Here is a 20120-nt window from a genome sequence, read left to right on the forward strand (position 1 = left end):
CAATTCATCACAATACATAGATCAATTGTGTAAAGCACATCTATACATTTGTTGCCCTCATTATTCCCAAAATTCGCTTTCCTCTTGGGTTCCCAGAATCAGCTCATTTTCCTTTTTTCCCACCCACCTCCCTTCCTCCTCCCCTCTCCCCCATTAATTCTTCTTTTGATTTAGTGAACTTTCCTCTTAAAATCCTCTACCGTTCCAATCTTTTGTTAAATTAGCCCACATCCATTTCTGTGTCATATAACCAAAGATTCCTGATACACACAAAATTTGAATCTCAGATTTGCCAAAAAAGAAAAAGGTACAGAAGTCCAATATATATTTCCCCTTTTCCTATTGAGAAAGACAAGGTTTTCTCCTCCTGTAAGGTTACAGTCTCATAAACTCACAACTCCTGTTCTATGGAGTGGCTATGAGTCAGCACACATTCGATGGCAGTGGGTTTAGATATTTTGGTTTCTCTACCACAGTTTTATGATTAACATCCTCCTTCTAACTCTGTAAAGTATAAGCTTTCTAAAGATTAGCAGCTAGGTTTTGCGTGGTTTTGCTTTTCGTTTGTTTGACACAAGAGGCACTGGGAGCCCCCTTTGCTCCCGCTTTCTCCAAAATTAAAGTGTGTCCACGTGAAAGGACACCACCCGCCACCTCCTGGCTTGGCTGCCATGCAGTCAGCGGGGTCCTGGCAGGAAGCAGGGCCCTGTGGCTCTCAGCCCAGTCAGAGAGGCCATTTCCTACACTGAGGGTAGTGCTGTAGGTGTTGGTCCACTCTTTTCCCTTCTATGGAGGGGTTCAAATTTGAAGACTTTAGTTCAGCAAAAATCCAATGGCTGATGATGTAGACACTTGAAATGCATTATTAGAATAAAGATAACCCACTGCCATTGTTGATTCCTACTCCTAGTGGCTCTATAGGTGTGTTAATCCAGGTTGACTAGAGAAACAGTCACAGACATTGTAAAGTAGGGGCTGTGTTAGTCAGGGTTGATGAGAGAAACAGAGACAGGGACACTCACAGGTGTATAAGAAAGAGCTTTATATACAAGAGCAATTGCCTATTGAGAAAACATCAAGTGGCAAAACAGGGAGGGTAAAGGGAGAGTGGGTTGGAAAGGGGGAACCGATTACAAGGAACTATATGTGACCTCCTCCCTGGGGGATGGGCAACCGAAAAGTGGGTGAAGGGAGACGTCGGACAGGGCAAGATATGACAAAATACCAATTTATAAACTATCAAGGGCTCATGAGGGAGGGGGGAGCGGGAAGGGAGGGGAAAAATGAGGACCTAATGTCGGGGGTTTAGGTGGAGAGAAAATGTTTTGAGAATGATGTACAAATGCGCTTTACACAATTGATGTGTGTATGGATTGCGATAACAGTTGTATGAGCCCCTAATAAAATGTTTAAAAAAAAAAAGAAAACATCCTAGCTCAGTCCAGATCAAGTCCATACGTGTGATATTAGTCCATATTTCGATACTAGTCTATAGATTCCTCTTCAGACTCACGCAACACATGCAATGATGCTGAATGCAGGAAGATCACAGGCCAGTGGGTAGAACATCTGGTGCTTCCTATGGCAGTAGAAACATCTGGCATGAGTGGCTCCTCCAGCTCCAGAGCTTTAGCTCCATGTGGCTTGTCAGCAGGAATGTGAAGCAGGGAGAGTGTGTGTCCTGCCTCCAGGGAGGAAGACAGGAGTTCCCAGAATCCTCAGGGGAAGACCATGCCCACTCAGAGGCCTCATTGGCTATGACCTGATTATCAAGCTAGACTCCACCCCTTTGTTCAAGTTGACAGGAGATTATATAACTGCCACAATAGGACAGAATAAAACTGCCCCATAGGGTTTCCAAATCCATATATCTTTATGGAAGCAGACTGCAACATCTTGGTGAGTTTGAACAGCTGACCCTTTGGGTAGCAACTGAGTGTTTTAATCATGGCCTTCCACGATGGCATCTTCATTTGTTCGTGCTGCTGTCACCAACAAACCACAAGCAGGTGGCTGTAAGGAACAGAAAGGGGCCTCTCACAGTCCTTGAGGCTCTCACTGCCATCGAGTTGAAGCTGACTCATAGTGACCCTACAGGGCAGGGTAGAGCTGCCCTAAGGGTTTCGAGACTGCCACTCTTTGCCAGAGTAGAAAGCCTCATCTTTCTCATGTGGGGTGACTGGTGGTTTTTAACTCCTGACCTTGCGGTCAGCTGCCCAACTCTTAACACAATGCCACTGGGGCTCCTGTTCTGGGGGCTGAAAGTCAGAACTCAAGGCAGTGGCAAGAGGGAGAAAGAAGCCCTGCTGGAATTGCCAGGTAAGTATTAGACTGCTAATCTTAGAGTCAATGGTTCAAACCCAACAGCCAATCCACAGGAGAAAGATGAGGCTGTCTCTCCCATAAAGATTTACAACTTCAGAAACCCTTTGAGGTCACTATGCATCAGAAAAGGAGCCCTGTGGGAGTGGAGTGGGCTATGCGTTGGCCTGCTACTGGCAGGACCAGCAGTTTGAAACCACCAGCTGCTCCTCTGGAGAAAGAGGAAGCTTTCTACTCCCTACGACTCACAGCCTCGGAAAGCCACAGAGGCAATTCTACCCTGTCCCCTAGGATGGCTGTAAGTCAGAAGCAACTCCCCGGCAGTGAGTTGGCATGGATTGCACACAGTGAGTTGTGGGTCTGGGCGACAGGGAACAGTCCTTTCTTGTCTAGTTCAGTTTCTAGGAGCCACAAGTCCTTGGAATTCCTAGGCTTGTAGACTCATGTGCCTCCATCATCTTCAGAGAATGACTGCCTTCCCTGTGTCTGCTTCGTAGTGGGGTCTATCTGTCCCTAGACCAATCAGCAGTGATTAGGGTTAGGATACACTCTATGCAGATAAGACTTCATTATCATAACAAAGAAAGCCCTCTTTCCTAATAGGATAAAGGTTCTGATCATACACATGTTGTGGGAGGGTGTGTGTCCAGTTTAACCTGTGACCCAATGTTACCATTGGGAAACTGTGAATTCATTTGGCTTCAGAGGTAATACATTGCTTTCTTTAGCTGGGTAAAGGTAAACACTTGCCTCATTCTAAATGGTATATTTGAGCGTCTGAGGGATTACACAAATGAAGATACGACTCAGTTAACCTGCTTCCCAAAGAGACAGACTGAGAAGGAGCAGCGGGAAGCCGGGGAACATGGTGTCCACAGTCAGATACTGTACATTCTGTTATACCGAGATACTGATCTGTATACATTTTGGTCAGTGATGGTAAAACAGCTTCAAAACGAGAGGAGGAAAAATCATTTTGCTGCGAGAAGTCAGCATTTAGCCTCTGTGGCTGCAGCTAGACCGGCTGCTTGATAATGGGACATGAAGTGGGAAGGGGGAGAGAGCGCCTTTGTGAGGCGCAAAGACTCTCCTTGAAGCTGGGTGGTCTGTGCGATCCCTTGCCTTCCACAGCTCACACCAAGTGCTCGCATGGGGACTTCTCTAGCGCTTCTGCAGTAGAAATCGCCAACAGAAACAGCAGCTCAAAATAGAAAACTAGTTGATGGAAGCCCCAAATCCACAATGATGCCTTCACAGCAACCCTGAGGGGTAACCAGACCAGTGCGGGTTGTGGCCAGTGCAATATCAACAAAGGAAGAAGGCAGGGGCCACAACACTGAGCAAGTCATCTAGGCTGGGTCAGAAACCCAGGCCGAGTCACCCCCTGGAAAAGGTGATATTCGTGCTCCATTCTCTTTATGACCATATATCATTTATAATTTGGTCATTTTTCCAAAAAGAGGAATATAGTGAACTGCCTCGTCTGAATTCAGCATACTACTCTGTTCACTTTCCTAAAGTTTTGAGGGAAGAAGAACCATACTAGTATTTTGGAGTTCTTGGGTGGGTTCAATGAGTAAGCACTTCGTGACTAGCCAAAAGGTTCGCAGTTCAAATCGACCAATAGGCACCTAGGGAAAAAGGTCTGAGAATCTTCAAAACAAACCCTCCCCAAAATCAACCAACCAACAAAGACCCTATAAACCAAAATGACCTGATTCTAGTGTACATGGGGTTGTCCATGGTACCTACCTATACAGATACATATATAAGTATCTACCAACCAAATAGATAGGAAAGGGTAGAACTGCTATGTGGGTTTCCAAGACTGTAAATCTTTATGGGAGTCAAAATTCTCATCTTTTTCCTGTGCAGTGGCTAGTGGTTCCGAAATACTGACCTTGAGGTCAGCAGCCCAACTGCTACCTGACTGGAGGGCAGTAAGAGAATTAAATAACGTGTGTGCACGCACATGTGTACTTGACACACACAACAAAACTATATGCAATGTGTACACATATTTCTACTTAAAGTGGAAATATTTAGGAAGCACTGGATTAAGGGCCTTTCCTCACAGCTTTCTTCATTCTGAAGCAAAAAAATTGGAGGGGGCATGGTTCCCCCTGTGTTAATCTGGGTAGACTAGAGAAACAAATCCAGGGAGACTCATGGTAGTGTTTCTTCTGTGGCTAGCCAGAGGTCAGATATGTTCATGCAGTTTACTGGGTTGTTTTCTGGAAAGAATATGGGAAATTAAAGGTTTGAGTGTTTTGTTTGGTTGTTGTCTTTGGCCAATCCTGTTTGAGATTATGCAAATGAATGTTGTTAATATGTATTTTGAACTCGGGTAGAAATCGCCCCTTGAATTTCTCAGAAACCACGCTGTTTAGGGAAAATGGCTGACTCCATGGGAGACATTGCAGCTGAGAAGACATATAGAACTACACTAGTGCCCGGAGCTGGAGAAGCCACGTGGAGATCCTTGCTAGCACTGAGATGCTTAAAATGCCACTGGATCCGCAAGACTTCCCACCCACTGGCCTCTGATCTTCTTGTATTCAGTGTCATTGCATGTGTTTCGGTGAGTCTGAAGAGGAATTTATAGACTGGTATCAGATATATGGGCTAATATCGGACTTATGGACTTGATCTGGACTGGGCTGGGATGTTTTCTTAAGTACAATTACTCTTTATATAAAGCTTTCTTATACACACACGAGTACCCATGACTTTGTTTCTCTCATCAACCCGGACGAACACACCCCTTTCCCTTGGAGCTTCTTCAACACATGGATTTCTCTCTGCTTGGCACTAAGTTCATCCGCTGTTAGTAGAGTGAGTCGCTGATGTGGTTCCTCTATAGTTTGACCAAAAAAAAAAAACCCTCTCAAGGGCAAGGACTGCTAAGCTGGTTTCCTGAGTGGCTGTACCACTTTGCATCCCCAACAATGTGTGAGAATTCAAGTTGCTCAGTAACCTTTCCAACACTTAGTGTTGTTAGCATGTTTAAAGCTATTCAATAGGTGTGCAGTGGGATCATATTATGATTTTAAATTGTATTTCCCTAATGGTTAATGACACTGAACATGTGCTTATTTTCCATATGTGCATCTTCTTTGGTGAAATGCCTATGTCTTATGTATCTTTTAAAATGATAGTTTATTTACTATAGATTTTTGAGCATTATTTTTATATTCTGGATACAAATCTTTCATCCAGTGTGTGACTCAGAAAGCTTATCTCTTGTTCTTTTTTTCAATTCCTTTAATGATATCTTTCATGGAGAAAACATTCTTAATTTAGATGAAGTTCAGTTGATCAATTTGTTGTTTTATGAATTACCTTTTATTGGATTACATGTCTTCCTCTTAACCTAATGTGATGAAGGTCATTCTCATCATAGAAGGGGGAAAAGTGTTTTTTCTCTGAAAAAAAAATTTTTTTTAATTTACAAATACAGAGGAAATAATGAAATCAGGATTTAAGGTTGTGATCACAGAAACACCTATATGCACCATAAATTCAGTAGCTTCTGCTTTCCTTAAAAACAATTATTAGGATTGAAGTATTTATAGAGGAAATTAGTTTTCCATTCAACAATTCATACATTTTGCTTCATGCCTCGATTGCAATCTTCATAAATTCACACTACTCTTCCCGCTTCCTCCCTGTGCTTCCTGCTTCCTTCCCCCTTCTTCCACAAGCCTTTCCACCCTCGAAACATGGCTCTAAGCAAAAGCTGCTCCTTGGGTCTCAGAGGGTTGACTGGGTTAAAGAGTGAGTTCGTGTTATTGTTCACCTGGGAGGCTTGTCTGTGGCTTAGTTGAAAGTTGCATCACGGAGGTGAGTTCAGTTACAATTTGAAGGGTGACTCGGGGCTCCAGTAGCAGGGATTCTACCAGTCTCTAACAGACCAGTAAGCCTGGTCTATTCTTTTTAGCCTGGTCTTTTTTTATGTTTTAAAATTCTGTTCCATCTTTTTCTCTCATTCTATCCAGGACTTTCTATTGCGATCCCCTCCAAATCACTCAGTGGTGGAGTCAGGCATTGGGTGGTCAGGGTCGTTGAGACGCAGGTGGGTATGCTCCATTAATTCTTCATTTACTCTCAGGCATCTTTGACTTTCTTCACTCTTCCCTGCTTCAGTCAGAGAGAGACTGTGGACTTAATTCTAGCCTCAAGCAGATACTTTCTCTACTTTTATTCTCTTTTAATTTTTTAAAAAATAATTAAATCATTTTATTGGGGCACTTTTGTTCTCTTACTCCTTTCTGCTTCTATTCTAGTAAATTCAGAAATGTCAGTTTCAATATTAATTGCTGATAAACTTTTAGGCAAAATCCACCATAAGGTGTACCTTATATAATGATCAAAAGGTCGATTGAGCAAGAAGGCATAACCATAATAATAGTTATGTATCCAATAAAGGATGCTAATCACACTATTTTAATCATATTCAGTACTCTTGCAGGACTGAAGAGAGAAAAGACAAGTCTATATAGCAATCTAGTTGTTGTTGTTAAGGGCTGTTGAGTTGGTTCTATCTCATAGTGACCGATGTGCAACAGAACAAAGCGCTAACTGGTCCTGCTCCATCCTCACAATTATTGTTAGGGTTGAGCTCATTGTTTCAGTCAATTCATCTCCTCGAGAATCTTCCTCATTTTCACTCCCTTCCATATTACCAAGCATGAGGCTCTTTTCCAGAGACTGGTCTCTTCTGATCACATGTCCAAAGTGCAGGAGATGAGGGCTCCCCATCCTCACTTCTAAGGAGCATTCTGGCTATCCTTATTCCAAGACAAATTTGTTTGCTCTTTTGGTAGTCCATGATACTTTAACATTCTTCAACAGTACCATAAATTCAAATAATCAATTCTTTATCAGTCATCTTCCAATGTCCAACTTTCAGAGGCACATGAAGTGAATGAAAAATACCATGGCTTGGATCAGGCACGTCTTATTTCTCAAAATGACACCCTGATCTCCAAGCCTGTAAAGAGGACTTGTGCAGCAGATTCATCCAATGTAATGACTCGTTCAATTTCTTGACTGCTGCCTCCATGATTTTGGATTTAAACAAGTGAAATCTTTGACAACTTCAATATTTTCTTTATCTGACATTGGAAACCTCATGAATAGCACCAGAACATTGTCAGGTATAGGATGAGCCCCTCAGGTGGGAAAGTACTCAAAATATGATTGAGAAAGATCTGCCTTCTCTAAGTAGTCAGCCACGAGGAGATGTATGGTGTAAAACGTTCAGGACTTCTGGCTGCTGATGAGGCATGACTCAAGATGAGAAGAAAAGGCTGTAAACCTTATTAATAACTGGCACTTGGAAGTAAAAAGTATGAATCTAGGAAACTGAAAGTCATCACAAGAAGATCAACAACAGTACTAGGAAACTTTCATATTCTCCATTCAACGGGGGCTAGAACAACTAAAGAGAAACTAAAAAATAAGAAGAAGAAGAAAGAAGTACTAAACAACACAATCAATCAAGTTGACCTCATAGACATATAAAGAACTCCACCCAACAACAGCACAATATATAGTCTTTTCCAGAACATACAGAATAGATCATATGTTAGGCCACAAAACAAGCCTCAATAAATTTTAAAATATCAAGCTATTACAAAGTGTCTTCTCAAATTATATAAAATTAGAAATAAACAATTGGAAGATCAAGGGGGGAGGGGGGATGACACACAGAAATTTAAAAAAAAATCCTGCTTTAAAATTACTGGGGAACAGAACTAAAAATTGAAAATTTAAATTAATGAATTAAAAATGGAAAATCCTTGGATCAAAGAAGAAAGAAAACACATGCTAAAACTTTTGGGATACAGTGAAAACAGTACTCAGAGGGCAATTCATAGCATTAAAATTTACACATTAAAAAAGAGGAAGAAAACTGAAATCAACACCTTAACCCAACATTTCTAAAACTAGAAAAAAGACCAGCAAAATAAGTTTGCAACCACCAAGAGAAAAGAAATAATAAAGATTATAGCAGAAATAAGTAAAACCAGAAACAGTAGAAATAAACCCAAAATAAGAAGCTAGATTGATGGAAGGATTAATAAAGCAAATCACTGGCAAATCTAACAAAAGAAAAGAAGAGGATACAAATAAGATGAATAAGAAATGAAATGATAACCTCACAACAAAACCACAGAAATAAAAAGGGCAATAATGAAACTCTGTGTTGAAGAAATGGGACTTTTTCAAGAAACACACTACCAACCTAATCATATCATCATATCATCTGAAGGTGGAAATAAAAAACCTGGACAGACCTATAACAAAGAAGAAATTAATCAATTCATTAAAAACCTTCAGCAACCACAACAAAAATCCAGGCCCAGAGGGCTTCGCTGGAGAATTCTGGGAAACATTCAGAGAAAACATGATACCAATTCTACTCAAACTATCCCAGAGTACGAAAATATCCCAAATTTGTTTTATGAAGTAAGTGTAACTTTGATAGCCAATTCAGGCAAAAGCATCATTATAAAAGACAATTATAGAACAATGGCCCTCATGAACATAGATGAAAAAATTCTCAAGATCTTAGCCAATAAAATCCAACAACATACCATCATGACATGACCAGACCATAGTACCAATCCAAAATACTACATCATAACAAGTGGAATTTATACTACATATACAATAATGATGCAACATTAGGTAAGCAATCAATGTATTCCATCACATAAACAAAGGAAAAGAACCACATGATCACATCAATTGACGCAGGAAAGCTATTTGAGAAAATCTAACTCTCAGTCCTATTAAAAAACATTCAACAAAATAGAAATAGAAGAGAAATTCCTCAAGAAAATAAAAGGCATATCTGTAAAACCAATGGTCAACCTTCCTCTCAAAAGAGAAAATTAAAGCATTCCCTCTGTGAAGGAACTGGACAAGCTTGCCCTGTATTCATCACTGCGGTTCTATGTTGTGCTTGAAGTCTTATCACTATCAGGCAAGAAAGGGAGATGGAAGGCATCCAAATTGGCAAAGGAAAAGTAAAATTCTCTCCCTTTGCAGATGATATGATCCTATACATAGAAAATCCCAAAGACTTGGAAGTAAAATTGTTGAAACTTGTGATAAACTAACACTGAGGGAAATATGATGAGAATTATGTTTCATAACTTATAGCAGGGAATCCGGAAAGCTGGTATTCCAATGTAGGAAAGCCTCCACTTTGGTAAGTTAGAGGTAAAGTCCAAGTACATTATCCTGCTTTAAATATCATTCCCACAGATTCTCCCCTTAACAGCTATGCTGCCTTAAAGTGAGCATTTGGATGATTATATCTCCCTATAAAAGCAGACATCGTTTTGCTCTCCCTTCCTGCTGTGTCACCCAACTCCCCTTATACCTTCCCCCAATGCAGGTATTAGGTTTCCTCACCTATGAGCTCAGGGACCTTAATGCAGATACCACCCACCAGTTGTGGCTCATGCAACTACTGAATATGCATGTCTGAGGCTACCTATAAATGTCCCAAGTAAGTAAAGTCTCCCTCTCGTCTCCCAGTTCCATGTGGACCATCAAGAGGGGCTGAGGTGAGCATGCTACCATAAATGTGTCTGTTTCCTTTGTTGTATTCTCTCTCCTATCTTTCCTATACTCTTTGACTTTACAATAATCTTTATATATTGTCACCATACAATTGCACCTACTGGCCCTTCGGTTGTTGGGGGCTGGTTTCCTCTGACAAATGAATTGAAAGATTCAGCGAAGTGGCAGGGTACAAGATCAACACACAAAAATCACTGATTTCTTTATATGAACAAAGATTTCTGAAAAAGAAATCAGGAAAACAATATCATTCACAATAGCAATCCAAAAGATGAAATACTTAGGAATAAATTTAAGATAAATAAAAGACCAGTACAAAGAAAACTACAAAACCCCGCTACAAGAAATCAAAAGTGACCTGCATAAATGGAAGATTATACCATGCTTATGGATAGGAAGACTTAACATTGTGAACATGTCAATATTACCCAAAGTGATCAACAGATATACAGTGAACCCTCCTTTATCGCGGTTAATCGGTTTTAGACCCTACCGTGATAAATGAAATTCCGCGAAGTAGTATTCCTTATTTGTAAATCAAATATTTTCGTAGTTAGAGCATAGAGGACATGAAAAAACACCCTTTAGTCACCATTACACTCGTATTACCCAATTTATTAAACGAAAAAGGGAAAATACAGTAAAACATTTTGGACGTTACAATTATCATTTATTATTTATTATATTATTTATGGCATCAAGCGTGTACAGTATGAGCCAATCAGTGGCAGTAATGACAGAGCATGCGCTGTTATGCAAAAACCGTGATAGAGTGAAGCCGCGGAAGTCGAAGCGCGAAGTGGCGAGGGTTCACTGTAATGCAATCCCAACACAGATTCCATTATCATTTTTAAAAAAGTTGGAAAACCTAGTCACCAGCTTTATATGGAAAGGAGAAGGACCCAGAATATAAAGCACTACTAAAAAAGAATGAAGTAGGAGGCCCAATCTCAAAATCTACTACACAGACATTGAAGTCAAAATAGCTTGGTGCCAGTACTGTAGTCAATGGAACAGAACTGAGAACCCAGAAGTAACTCCGCCTCCCTACAGAGGAGCTGGTCTTTGACTTAGGGTCAAAACAAACTAAATATGGAGTAGACAGTCTCTTTAACAAATGATACTGGCACAACTTAGTTATTTGCAGAAGACTGAAAAGGTCCCATACCTCACACCATATACAAAAAGACACTCAAAGTGGACCAAAAATCTAAATGTAAAACCTAGAACTATAAACACATCAGTGAAAAAATAGGGACAAACAGAGGGGGCCTAATAAACACATTATCAAGCATAGTGGAAAACATACAAACAGCAGAGACAAAATAGGTGTCTGGGACCACCTGAAAATTAGACGTTTATGTGCCTCAAAGATTTCATCAAAGAATAAAAAGATGGAATGGGGGGGCGGGTGATGACAATGATATATCACACAAGGGACGAATCTCTAAAATGTATAGGGAAAAGTCAAGACCTCAAAAGCAAGAGACAATTCAATTTTAAAGTAGACACGGACATCCACTTGACCAAAAAGGCATCAGGCAGCCAACAGACATGAAGAAATACTTACAACCATTAGCCATTTGAAGGCAGCAAATCCAAATAACCAGGAATAGCACCTCACCTCAACATTAATAGCAAAGTTCAAAAAAGCATAAAAGAACAAATGCTGAAGAGGGTGTGTAGAGTTGGAAAGCCTCGGGCCCTGCTGATAGAATTGTAAAACTATGCAACCACTGTGGAAAGGGAAATGGTGCTTCCTCAGAGAGTTGGGAATAAAAATACCACATGACCCAGTAATCCCTCTCCTTGGTATATAGCTTAGAGACATGAGAGCCATAGCACAAAGGGGCATATGCACACCCAGGTTCATCACAGAGCTATTCACAATAGCAAAAACATGGAAATATCCTAAATGCCCAGCAGTGGAAGAATAAATAAACATTGGTGTGTGTGTGTGTGTGTGTGTGTGTGTGTAGTGGAATACTAAGTAATACGAAAGGATGACTATGAATCTGTGAAGCAAGACATAAAGCATGGTTGAAACTGGAGGATGTGGTGCTGAGTAAAATGAGTGAAGCACAAAAGGGCAAATATTGCATGAGACCACTATTGTAAAATGTCAAGAAAAGGGTCTCCCACTAAAAGAAACATGATTTGATGGTTACTACGGGAGGAAGGAGGGGCAGTCAGGTAGACAAGTGTCAGCCTGGGTGAAGGGAAAGTCAATATACAATAAGAAGGTGGTTGGGAAAACATTATGGAGACAGGGGAAGACACAGGAGGCTTGCAAGAGTTAAAAATGACAGATGCAAATACTGTTATATACTCAATCCTGCAATAAGGGTCATCTATGAAAAGATGCATGGATAAACAAGCACGTAGGCTGAGCAAGTGAAGGGTGGAGAGTGGGAGTAGTCTCATGAGTATATACAGATGTGGCTGAGGATGTTTGTGTCGGTGTATTTACCTTCACTGCAAATCTATTCACAAACGTAGGGCAAAGTTATGACTCCTTCTTAGACAAAACCAAACACCCCGAGGGAATAAGTTGCTGGACCAGGCAGGGCACAGAGGGTTGGATTCAGAGGCCCTGCTGCACAAGACCTCTTTAGAGTATTGAATACCATGGGTATGCCATGGTATTTTCAATCACCTCATGTGTATGTGAAAGTTGGACACTGAATAAAAGAAGATGGCAAAAGCATCAATGTGTTTGAATCGTGGTGCAGGAGAAGAATATTGAAAGTACCATCGACCGCTGAAAGGACGAACTGATCAGTCTTGGAAGAAGTACAACCAGAGTACTCCTTAGAGTGAAAAGGATGGCAAGATTTCATCTTACAGACTTTGGTCCTTTGTCAGGAGAGAACAGTCCTGGGAAAGGACATCATGCCTGGTACAGCAGAGGGACAGAGAAGGAGGGGAAGGCCCTCAAGGAGATGGATTGACACCTGGCTGTACCAATGGGCTCAAGAACAGATGCAGTTGTGAGGATGGCGCAGGACTTGGCAGCATTGCCTTCTGGTGTGCGTAGGGTTGCTACAGATCAGAACCGACTCGGGGGCAACAACAACACCAAGGTCAATTGGTGTACCAGTTCACAAAGACAGTGCTCGGCATCTTACTTGTAGCAGCGGGGCCTTCAAGGTTCTTGAGCAACCACGTAAGGTGAAACTACCGTTCTCTGCATATCCAGAAGGACGAGTGATGGAAACCAAAAGATATATGGAAACCATTCATCCCAGGACTGCAGGGTCCTGCAACCATCAGTTCCCACAACCCGGAAACCAGGAGAACAAGGTGGTGTCTGGCTATCACAATAGAAGTTCCTGTGCAGAGGCTCAAGTGGAAGGCAAAGGTTTTGAGAATGAGGATGGCAACAAATGGACATATGTGCTTGACACAATGGATGGATGGATGGTGATAAGGATTGTATGAGCCCAATAAAATGATTTAAAAAAAAAAAAGAAGTTCCTGCATAGAAAGGGAGGAAAACGTAGAAACTAAAACTCCTAAGAGACCAGGCTTATTGAACAGAGAGAGATTACTGGGACCTCCCACAGGCCTATGGCCCTCAGTCACCCTTCAGGTCTGGAACTGGCATTTCTTGTTAGAATAATCAACCATTTAAAATAAAAAAGGCAGCATTTATACAAAGACAGTCAGGAACGGAGGAATAGAAGAAAGAAACCGAGAATGTGGTATAAGTGATGGCATGTTGAGTGGAGTGTAATGAATGGATTCAAACAAAACGTGTCTGACATTTGTCATGTGGAACTATGATCTGCTTTGTAAACCTTCACTACATTCACACTCTTCGTTTTTAGCCAATCTGCAGAATAGAATAAAGCTCGCCCCGTGCTCCAGCTCTGGCAAAGAAGACTACGAAGACGCAGTGAGCAACCCGCTGTGAGTCCGGTAGAACCGGGCGCCACCGCGTTTGCAGCAGCTGGTTTTCCAGAAGTAGAGTCCCAGGTCTTCCTCCCAAGGTTTCTCTCGGCAGACACGGACCTCCAACCTTTTGGTAAAAAGCCAAGTGCGTTCATGAACTGTTAGCACCACCCTGGGACACCTGGAGTCAACATGAGTCAGAATGAACTCGCTGGCAATGGAAGGCTGTGCCTCAGCTATCGAGGGTCAGGAAAGGGAGAAGGGTTGGTTTGGGGAGGAGCTCATGGCATCATAGCCAGGGGGTAGAGTGATTTAGCCAGTAAAGGGATCTGCCTCGATGGGGCATTAAACGCTTTCTCTGAGTTTTTTCCCCTCTGAATTGTGTGACCTTTAAGGAGTCATTTTACCTCTGTTTGTTCCGTTTCTATAAAAAGATGGGATTGAACTAGACACCTTAAGACCAGTTTAAATTCTAAATAGTTTACAATGCCATGGTTAAACCAGTCTGCAAAAAATCTTAAGTTGTTGGAAACCAAGCTCAATCATTTTTATTGTTAAGTGACTTTGTAGATCAAGTTCAATTTTTTTAAAACCCCTTGCTGGGAAACAGAAATGCATGCTGGTTACTTAGAGATCTCTCCAAGTCCTGACCTGAATTCCAGCTTTTAAGACGAGGGTTCACCTGTCTTCCCCAAACCACCCTGCAGACAAGTGCTGACATGCACTTCTGGAGTGTAACAGGTGGGCGAGTAAGGCCAAGAGGAAGTCAGTCCCCTTTACTCTGATTAAGTTTCCTTCACTCTGTCAAGTTGATCTCTTGCCCGTTCCTAGCATTTGATCATCTCTTTGAAACCAGGTTAATTACTTTCCCCACCCCCACCCCCTCTTTTGCTTATTCAGATAACAGTATGGTATCATCTTCAAAGGCCACATATCTGGAAGAGAAACAAGACGACATCTAATAATTGACTGGTTTCTGCCTCTGGTTAATAATTTGGACACTTTTTACCAAGGGGCCTGTTATTAGGAAGCTCGACGTTTTAATTAGAAAGGGCAGAGGGATGTGTGTATAAAGAAGAGCTTAGTAGTTATTGTTAATTTTCTCTGTGAACAGTCTCGTGTTGAAGGAATGAGAAGACGAAAAAGACCCGGAGCATCTGACCCAGTGAGCATTATACTTGTTTGTATTTCAGGTTGTTTTCATTTCAAATCAAGGATCAGTAGCCACCAATGATCAGACAGCATGTCCATTGCTTCTTTTAAGAGTTACCTTTAGCAGCAAAAGAACCACCCAAGTCACTCCAATAGTTATAGGAAGCTGGTTTGAGCAAAATTGTCTTGGTCTGTTTATCTGGAAAACACATCAGAAAACGTAGCTGGAGACTAAAATTTCCAACACCTTCCCTGTAACATTCTGGCAGCTGGCACTGAAAATCATTTTGGCACCCTAATGAGCCTGGAAGAGTTCTGGAGGCATAGTGCCTTATGGGTTGGACTACTAACCACAAGGTCAGCAATTCCAAGTCACCAAGTGCTGCGCGGGAGAAAGATGAGGTTTTCTGCTCCTGTGTGGATTTTATAGCCTCAGAAATCCAATTGGGGGAATTCGACTCTGTCCTATAGGGTCATTATGGGTCTGGAGTTTTCTGGAAAGAGCCCTGGTAGCATAATGGTTTAAGCATTGGGGTGCTAACTACAAGGCCTGTAGTTCCAAGCCACCAGCTATTCCACAGGAGAAAGATGAAGCTATCTTGTCTCATTCAGATTACAGCCCCTCACCTGAAAAACACACAACACTCCTCTAGTTCTTTAATCCTCCCTCCCGCCACTATTATGACCTCAGTCCTATCTCGCAAATCCTGCTAGGCCGGTGTAAAACATCAGTACAGTTGAGAGTTTTCAATATACGTAATTCAGGAAAGCCAAACCCCACAGAAACAGTAATTGAAGTAACGATTCCAGAAGGGTAGGGGAAAGGAACGGTAGGAAGAGGAAACGGATAGCAATGATGAATAATCCCTCTTGAGGGGGTTGAACACCAGGATTGTAGGTGAAGGGATAGAATGGGAGGTGTAAGATATGTGTAAATAATAACAACAATACATAATCTATTAAGGGTTCATGAGGGTGGCAGGGCAAGGGAGGGAGGGAATAAAGAGGAGCTGATACCAAAGGGCTCAAGAAGAAAGATAATGATTTGAATCTGTTGATGGCAACGTTTATACATGTCTGCTTGATATAATAGATGTATAGATTGCTGTAATATATGTAAGAGCCCCCAATAAAGTGATTTATTAATGAAAACAAAACAAAAACTGATATTTAGCTCAATGGGTTCTACAAGGATTAAATGAGTTTATAATACAAGTAAAAAACATGTCATATTTTTAAAACATGGGTTATTTTTGTTGAGCAAAATAATTATATCTTTCTTTGATAATTATCAGGTCATTTGAAAAGAACACATATTTTTAGTTTCTACTGTTTTTCTAAAGACTGATATTAAAATTGTTTTATAATCCTTGGACCTTAAAAAAAAAAAAAAAGCTTTACAACCCCAGAAACCCTACGAGACAGTTTTACTCTGTCCTATAAGGTTGCTATGACTTGGAATTGCCTGGACTCAGAGGCAGTGTGTATGCAGCCTTACAAAAGTTAAAAGAAACAAACAAACACCCACTGCCATCAAGTCCTACGCATAGTGACCCTGCAGGACAAGGTTAAACTGCTCCTGTGGGTTTCAAAGACTGTAACTCTTTATGGAAGGAGACAATCTTGTCTTTCTTTCCTGGAGCAGGTGGCGATTTTGAACTACTGACCTCGTGGTTAGTAGCCCACTATGCCACCAAACACATAGAGACTCAAGTTGATCATGATTCCCAGCAGGTGACAGGGAAGGGAGTGAGGTTCTTGCTTAGAGGTCAAGTGTGATAGAGAAGCTGGGAAACAGACGTGGTGGTGGCTGAACAGCTTAGTGACTAAACTCAGTGTCACAAAATTGTTCTCAAGGATTTTTAAATGTTGAAAGGTTGTATGTAGTAAAATGTTGGCACGTTTTGTTATGTAATATATATTTACCACAATAAACAAGGGGGGGGTGTCTATACATGTTAGCTGATATATCTAGCCTACTCTGATTTTTTAGGGTATTTTTCCCAGTTCCTTTCCTTTGCCCTCAGCCGTAGAACATCTAAAGTCATGTTAACACTAGTTCACCAGCATTCACATCGCCCATGGACTTAGCTCTGTTATCCGTCTGCCCTGGTAGCATCCTGGGTCCCTCAATTACCAACTGCAAGCAAGTCTGTTTACTGTCTCACGTGTGTTAACATTTAGCTGAGAGTACATAGATACCGACCTCACACAGCCCTGGCCCACATTAAGTCTCAGTCTTTTCAATCTTGTCTGCTCTTGGGATGTATCAGTTGTCTATCACTGCATAACAAATTAACCCCAAATTTAGTAGCTTAAAACAACAAATATTTATTTTCTAGCAGTTTCTAAAGGTCAGGAATCTAGGCATGGCTTAAGCAGTCACTCTAGCTAGGGTTTCATTCATTTGCACTCCGGATGCCAGCCAGGGTTAGAGCCTCATCTTGGAAATGACATTGCATCATTTTGGTCCTTCTTAAGGAAAAAGGATTGGAGACCTAAAAAGATGAGGTCATTCACCTGCTGCCCTTTCATCTTGTCCTTGCAGAGCTGGCTGACCGTTTTCTGACGACTGTTCTCCAAGGCAGGGATAGGGTTTCAGGCACCTGGGCTCCTGCAGAAGGGATGGTGGAACGAGAGATGCCAATTTGTAACTGAGCTTTGGCCTAAATGGTAACAGCGGTCTCTTTTCCTTTTTCTCCTGTTTCTCTTTCTTGCATCTTCTTGATCTTTCTCCACTCTGTGAGCTGCTGTAACTTTCCTCTGCATATGTTAGCATAGGATTGACTACCTTTGTTTGTCCCCGGTGCTTCCTGTGCAAATGTAGCCGTATTGGTGTGGCAGGAACATTTTTTACATGTATTCAGTACTGGTGCACAGATTTTCTTGATTTAGTCAGGATATTCTTTCCATGATGTAAATAATAAGCCCTATCTATAAGATGATCCTATCATTTATTATTAAAATGAGTATGCTTTGAAGAGCAAAAGGGCGTATACACTCAAGGAAATGCTTCTCAGCCATAAAGCCAACAAGTCCCGATGGATCCTGAGATGAGCCTTAAAAGCATCAGGTTGTGCAAAACAAGGCCATTGAAAAAGGGCAAATACTATATGATCTCACTTATATGAAATAGGCAGATACATAGAAACCAACATTCCTGGTGGTCATCCAGTGGTAGGAAGAAGGGTGTATTCCCCCCCTCTGGAACATTGACTTTATGTCAGTGGTAGTGGGATGATTTGGAAAAGAAGAGTAAGAACGATATTCAACATGAAGAATGTAATCAGGGTTATGGAATTGTACATGTAGAACTCGTTGCGATATTGTTTGTTTTGCTGTGATAATTTCCATCACCATAAGTTTGGTTTGTTTGTTTTTAATAAAAAAAGAAAATAGAAGGGGGCACCATTACTGGGCCACCCCGAGGAACCAGGACGCTGATTCACCAGACCCATGTGCCAAGCAAAGCAGATGGCTCCCATCATCCAACTGTTAGACTTTCCCGCTTCTTTGACCTTGCTGCTTTGCACTCCTCTCCTTGATCCTCACCACCCTCCTCCTCCACAAAGCCTTCCCAGATGGAAACACCCTCCGCGGGATTTCTACAGCCTTTGTTTTTACTCCTGACATTGTCTGTTCACATTTTATTTAGCAGCATACTGCTGCACAGGTAGTCTCTGTTACTGAACTGTAGGTTAAGGGCAGCGAGCATTGATGATTCATCTTCCATTGACCCCACCGCACTCAGCTGGGCTGGATGGGCCCGTGACAAGCAGGGGGCGTGGCCCAGCCAATGGAGTAGGCAGCCTGCAGTTTTACGAGGGAGGCAGGGGCAAGATGGCCAGATTTCTTTCTTTCTGTTCTTTTCTCCAAGAAGCCAAAAACTCTAAATGGTTGTACACAGTGCCATAATTTTTGAAGATTAGAAAACAAAATGTAGTAATGAATAAGAAGTCGACAAGGTAGCTAAGAAGTCAAAGCAGATTGTTTGGGCTCAAATCTTGGCTCTTTCAAATCCTAGCTACGGTCTTTGGGCAAGTTACTTAACTTCTTGGTGCCTAAGTCTCATAATCTTTTAAGTGAAGTGATTAGTTGTACATACTTCATCAGGATTAAATGAGTAAATACTACTGAGCGACTGGGGTCTTAAAAACCTGCGAGTGGGTACCTAAAGCACAACGACTGATCTCTCCCAATATGGAGCAAAGAATTGTAAATAAAATCAAAGATTGCCCCCGACTGCTTCGAAAGGGACCACATTGAATGGCCCTGGGTTGAAGGAGAGAAAAATGTAAAACAAAAATCAAATCCATAAAAAAAGATCAGCCTCACAGGTCTGACAGAGACTGGTAGAACCACCAAGAGGAGGTCCTTACTTACTCACCCTTCAGCCTTTGGAGTGAACTCACACCCCCAGGACTCAATTTTCAGCCTAACAATAGATAGGTCTATAAGGTGAACAATAATATCAGAGAGGTAGCACTCAATCAACCATATGAGATCTTTTAAAAGGGCTGCATTTGCCCCAGGACAAAGTTCAGAAGGCAGGAAGGTTTGGGATAGAAGGAGGTAAAGGCAAGGGAAACCCAGGAAGGAAGTGGGGTGCGTGATGTTACTTGAGAGAGATTGCCCTTCATACACATGCACTGGAACGTGTATTAATCGGTGAGTAAAAAGCTAGTTTGCTCCATAAACCATCACACAATTCACAACAGAAATTAAAAACAAAACCCAAACCAGTAAGTCCCACTTATAAATGTTAAATAAGGAACATTTTAAAACTTAAATACAGACTAAAAAAAGCACATCTGGGCCAATCAGCAGCTTTCCAGCCATGCGTTTGCAGCTCAGACTTTCCTGGGTGCAATTTGATGGCCTTGCTATCACACCCCTCTGACCACTCAGACCAGAAAAGGCGGATCTTCCCTCGAGAGGCCTTTCTGCGCCCTCTGTTGTACCTTTGCTGACCTCCGCCGTTGTCCTTCTTAGCCCTGTGCCTGACCCTACTCTGCACTTGCTTTCCACAAACCTCCATGACACTCGTGGTCAGGACAACTGGCTAAATCATCCCACTCGAGCTCTGGCCCCAGCACCTCACACGCCCATCTCCATGTTCCAGGGACGCATGAAGAGCGGAGAGGAAAGGGAAG

This window comes from Echinops telfairi, unplaced genomic scaffold (assembly GCF_000313985.2).
Source record: "Echinops telfairi isolate 266 unplaced genomic scaffold, ASM31398v2 ScPeMD7_6273;HRSCAF=7185, whole genome shotgun sequence".
Taxonomy (NCBI): domain Eukaryota; kingdom Metazoa; phylum Chordata; class Mammalia; order Afrosoricida; family Tenrecidae; genus Echinops; species Echinops telfairi.